The sequence below is a fragment of the Tyto alba genome, unplaced genomic scaffold, assembly GCF_018691265.1.
Source record: "Tyto alba isolate M040663 unplaced genomic scaffold, T.alba_DEE_v4.0 Super-Scaffold_46, whole genome shotgun sequence".
NCBI classification, from domain to species: domain Eukaryota; kingdom Metazoa; phylum Chordata; class Aves; order Strigiformes; family Tytonidae; genus Tyto; species Tyto alba.
The window spans coordinates 4,232,936-4,238,952 of NW_024881322.1; positions in this window are offsets into that span (position 1 = coordinate 4,232,936).

Genomic DNA, 6,017 nt, shown 5'->3' on the forward strand with positions numbered 1-6,017 from the left:
AATATACATGTGTACGATTACAATCTCCTGCCCTGCTTTAATAATATACTTAATTGCTTTCTGGCCCCACCTCAAGCTGCCTAAATTCATTTCGCAGGGAAAAGATTATTTGCTGTTGGCCTTTAGCAAATAAATTGCCTGCCATCCTTAATCTGGGTAATAAAAGGTACTGCAGCAGCCTGCTCGTAGTTCTGCACGTTGCATCTGCTTCCACACAAAGTATTACTGACAGCTATTTTCCTGGTGCCATCCCCAGCAAATGGAGTGAGTATGTAATGTAAAATGTAAACCCAACAGATTTGCTGAGAGTCAGATTCCTTGTCTTCCATCACTCTTGCTGTGACACTAAGTAAATTATTTGCATATGACATTTGCATTACATATTACATCTACTGTGCTATCTTTTTAAATGCCATGCATTATAATAAATGATAAATATACAGGTGCAATACTTTGATCAACTCACATGTTTGCATATACACATACTTACACAGGAAAGCACTCGTGTGCATGCAACGTGCACCCCTACATCCACGCAGCTGCAAACACAGAAACCACGGCTACTGTTTGCACTGTTCATGTCAGTAGGCTTCTCCCCCAAAGTATTATACAGCAGGACACAAATTGGAAAGGCAAGAAGACACACAAAAAAGGAAGAGCGACCAGTTTTCAGGTAGATGTTTTTTCCATCCAAGAAGGAGTCACTGATGTGATAGCTTTCATTACAGGAGGGCAGCAGGAGGCAGGATTAACCAAGGGCGGGGGAACATGCAGCCCTTCACTCTTATTGCTTTCGTGTGGGGGACTTTGAGGGTGTAAAAGGTCCACAAGGGTACAAACATCACGGCCAGGCAATTCCCAGAACATCAGGTGTGAGGCTGCAAAGATGAGAAGCACGTCATGTCCTTTAAAAGTAATCCAGTGAGAAGAAGGAGCTCCTGAAGACACCATAATCTCCTCCTTAGGGTGCACGCTGCACACCTCTGCTTAAATGTTTATGTTATGTGTGCAGCTATGTGTGTCTTTGGGGGAAGAATACAGGACAGTGAAAGCATCCACACTGCTTTTATTTTCTCTCTCTTTTATATATATATATATATATATATATATATCTGGAGGAAGGGGTGGGAGGCAACATTTTTTCTCAGGTAAATATCAAACGTGTTCCCCATTCAACTTACCAGAAAATAAGGACAATGCCAACAAATGTCAGTGCAAATTTTGACATAGCCTCCTTTTGTACTGGTTTTGTTCAGCTCCCCATCAAATGAGCAGCCAGAAAGGGCATGAAATCGTGATAGGCAGGACACGGTCGGGACTGGGACACAACGTGCAGCAGAGAAAATTGATCAAGGTCAGTCCCCAAAGCTGGCAGAAACAGAGAAGTACCACATAGATCATGTATGGGCTTGGTCCTCAATGTACTTCACTACTGATCCTCATTTAAATCCAGGCAGATAGGAAAACATATGGGGTATTGCCGGCCTGCCTGGTTTAATGATGGTAAAATATCATTCCTCACTCAAGCAGTGGGGGGTGCGCAGCTTCTCAAAGGCAGGAGGTAAAGGCAGTAATTAAAGTAAATTGAAACACGCTGATGAGCTCAGGAACAGCAGGGCAAGAGGGGAGGTGCGTGCCTGGCAGGGGAGTGCTCCCTCAGCTCCTCAGGGGAGGGAAGAGCTGCACCCACCCCACTCCAGCCTGTTTTATCTCCCAGGCAGGAGCATCCTTTGCCCAGGATGTGAAGTAAGAGATTCCCTCTGTGGTTGCTCCCGAGCCTTCCTCATGTATGGGCTCTGTATTTGCTTTCTGGGTGCCTCCTGGGCACGGGCTGGGAAATTGAGGTGGTCATGCTGTTCCTTCTTCACCCATTCTTCTTTCCAAGATGGGCCAAGCGATGCTCGGCTGCATCCCCACTGCGCCTGCGCCGTGGTCATTTGGTCATGTCAGGAGCTGGTCCCGGACAGCCTGGAGCTGCCGGTGTACTTGTGGGCACGTCCAGCAGCACCATCCCCACGGCTGAGCAGGCATCGAAAGGAAAAGAGTGAGAATTTCCATGTACAGGGCAACGCTGTGCATGACACAATAGCCTCTGACAGAGCATCCCACTGATGCGGGTCTTCTGCTTGTACCTCCATTGACCTGTTGTGAGATGCCTCAGGTAGATCAACATGGCTAGTGCTGCACTGCTGGGCAAATAAGGCAGGCAGAAGTAGGAAACAGCTTCTGCAGGAGGATGGGCTGGACAGGCTGGGATGTATTGGCCTAGAAGTGAGATGGCTGCAGGACAAGGGTGAGTATGCGAGAGGTCTGTGAAAGAAAAGGAAACAGGAAGGAACTTTAATTTTTTATCACCAGACTTAAAGTCGTAATGTAAATTTATTAGGCAGCAGGTTTAAAAGAAGCGGGGGAAACAAACAAACAAACAAAAGGTATTTTGGCACCTAGTTGAGATTGTTGGCACAGGATGGTGTGGGTGCCGGCAGCTTTGTGAGGGGTCAGAAAACAGCCAGACAAATTCAAGAAAGCAAAATCCTCCAAGGGCTGCTAAACACATGGATGTCACCTCGAGCAGGTGAAGTCCCCGAGCCACTGGGTGGGACTGCCCTGGGCAGACGTTGCATGCCTGCACTTCCCTTACACCCTCCCCAGACATCTGCTCCCGCCTGGCTGCCCAGGACGGCTGTTTTCTGTTCTTGCAGCCTGCTGTGCTGTTTTGACATTCCTCCCGAGTGAATCACCTCAGCCAGCTTCGCCTCCTGGAATTAGACATTGCAAGGGCAGAAGCTGAAGGGATCTGGCGGGCTCAGCCCATCGGCCGAGCAGGGAATTTTCCCCCTAAACTGAGAGTCCCACGCTCAGGGAGGCCCCAGTGTGTTTGCACCCCTTACCACACATGAAGGCTGCAGTGGATGCTAATGAATGGGCTTGCTTTGTAGGTTGCAAGATACTCTAGAATACCTTGCACATGTTTGTCATGGGGCTCCTAACCTGCTCTGAGCCTTTTTTTCCCACTGCCGGAGTAAGGTGGACTCTGTTTTGCAATGCATTCTTTTGCTCCTTGTGAATATCATGAGCAGCAATGATTAATGGCAAATTAAAAAAAAAAAAATAATTAATTTCAGAGTTTCTTATCTGGCATCTCGATGCCATTTCATTATGCATCTTGATGACACTTTAAAAAAAAAAGTTTTATGAAAACTTTCTGGCATTGCTGCAGCTTCCCATACCTGTAGCTCTGGGCTGAGAAACACCAAGGCTACAAGGAGCCCTGAGCTTGACTAAGCTCACAGGGACAGAAAAATAGAAAACTTCATAGCTTGGTGCTCAGACCTGCTGCCTGCTAACAGCAAGGAAGCTGGTTTTAATTTGAGAGGTGCAAATTAAAAAATGAGGGAACAAATTGCGAACAGAAACTAAACCACACAGGTGAAACTCCTAAAAATTAAAGTGTAGGAAAGGCAAGGCAAGGCAGTATGTGCTGTCTGGGAAGAGGCTCCCCAGAGTTTTTGCTGCAAGAGCCCCGGGTTGTTGCCCCCCCGGGAGGTCCCCGAGGATGCTTGCTTGCCTGCCAGGGTCTGGCTGGCTCATCAGGTGGCTTTAATTGTGCTGCACCTTGGATTTTCCCCCTTCCTTCCCCTCTTTCTCACAAAACGAGTCCCTCAGGACACATAAGGGGTCACCAACAGAGGCAAGCTGCCTTGGCAAGCCCGCGGGGAGCCCCGTGGCGTGGAGGTGGACGAGTGAATCTCTGGATTTTATCTTTCCAGGTACAGAAGCCGTGTCTGGCCAAGGGCTAGCCGAGGCCATCATTTCAAAATCATGCGGGAAAGGTAAAGGTGCTGCCCGGCGTAGCCCTCGCCCGGGGCTCGGCTGCCTGCACGGGCTGTTGGCTCCGTGTCTGGGCTGGCAGAGCGGGGTGGGGGGGGGGCAGCGGGAGCTGGTGGAGGGGCTGTGTGCCCTCCCAGCAGGCAGAGGAGACCCAAGACATCACCGCTGGCTTGGGGAGGGGGAGAGGAAGAAGAGGCAGGCTCGCCGAGGCAACCCGCGTGAGGAGCGGCAGGGGGGGTGGGCTGGGGCGTACCCCCGCGCCGTCACACCGTCCCCGCTGTCACGCACGGGCTTGACTCGGACCCCTCGGGACCTCCCGTGGGAGGGGGGCTGAGGATACTGGAGGCATCGCTGGCCTACCTGCGCTGGGTAATTTGGGCGCTCTCGGCCAAAGGGGCAGGTGGAAGGGGCCGGATTTGTCCTTACCAGCTTCCCTGAGCCCGTGGGAGGCCTGGGGGCTGCTGGCAAGGCAGCCGTGCTTCGGGCACGCCGAGGGTTGCTGGGCTCCAGCTTTCAAGGGAGGATCATCTGCACCACGTAGCGCCGGGGCTCAGCTTCAACTTTAAAATCTTAAAATCTAAGAGAAGCGTTTTTTCCTTTAGTTTCTGTTGAAGGTGGGCTCAGATTGAAGCCTTGGCTGCACACTCCAGCTCAAAAATCAATACGTAAATGCAAATCCAGGATATCCAGGCTCCAGCATTTCCCAGAGCTGCAGCAGCATCCTGGGTGTAGGCACCAGCAATGCTGGGAGTGTCTGGAGCCGGAGCTGGAGAGCCGCTTGCATCTTGGGTCTCTTTACTTAATTTATTCTTAATGGGAGCTGAAGTTGCCTGTGTATGTAAATCACTCTGATTATTGTAGTTTTACTACAGCACCATCTGCTTTCTTGGGACTCTGTGGCCATAAAGATAATTGTAGCCACGAGTGTGCATGTGTATATTTACACAGGGTGTATGGGTTAGGTATCCCCAGCTCTCTGCAGGCAGCAACTCTGCTGGAGACTATATAATAATCCAAGAAACTGAATTTGGAGGCAGTGCACCTCCGCAACACAGGGCAGCTGAGAGACCTGAATTGTTTCAAGACAGTGACTGGAGTATTCATTACAAGGAGTATCTGTTTCCCAACACCCTTTGCTCATAACAAAACCGCTTTTTGTGGCATCAGTAGCCTGACACTGGGAATTTTTCTGCCCCGAAAGCCTTCTATTTTAATGATTTTTAAAGTTACTGGCATAAAAGAAGGGATGGGGGTATTCTTTCCCTCAATTTAGGACAGCTTTTTCTAGAGAAAAACTTGCTTCAGCCCAGGCAAGCGGGTTTCTGTTCCTGAAACTGGTGTTCGCACCAGGACTGGAGCAGCAGTGGGTGACTGGTGGAAACACTGGGTGCACCCAGGGCTTAGAGCATCCTCAGCAGAGCAGGGCAACATCAACCCTGGTGAGACGAGAGAGCCCCAGACTCCAGAGACAAAGCACAAAGACCTGCTGTTGGACAGTGGCATGAGAGGAGTAAAGGAATAAATTTGTTAAAAGAGCAACGTTTTTTATGTCTGGTGGAAATAACATTTCAGACCTGCAATAACACATAACATTAAACTGAGCGGGGTGTTTGAGCTGCTAATATATCTCATTGTCATGTTTCTTCTAGGTTTGCTTTGTGCTGAAGGGATGCTGTCAGAGAACTGAAGCCAAAACCTTCAGGTTTATAAAACAAAAGGGTCTTTTTAATATTTTTTTTTTTGTTATTTCAATAAAATAAAGTTTCTGTTGCTTTTTTAAACATCCCTGTCTGGTCTTGAGAAGAGAAACAAAGCAGGGGCTCTTTGACATGGGAGGAGCAGAGAGCATCTATGGCAGCTGCGCGTCCTTGTCCCAACCGAGCAGGACATGAAGCATGAGTCCTGGAAAAAACATTGCATCCTGGAATGTGCTCAGACAAAAAAACACCCCTGGTCAGAAGGGCAGCTCCAGTGAGGACAGAGAAAAGGAGTTAGGAGGCTTTCATCTGCTCCCCGGATTTAGCAGGGGCCCTCAGTGTTTGGTAAAATTCTACATATCTCAAAATACAGCTGCCTTGCTGAAGAAGTTCAGCGTTATTTTTAGGCGTTTGGGATTGTTTTCTTGTCCCCAAAAGCTCTCTCTAGGACTACAAACAGGCATCCAGCTGGAAAGCTCAGGTTTTAGG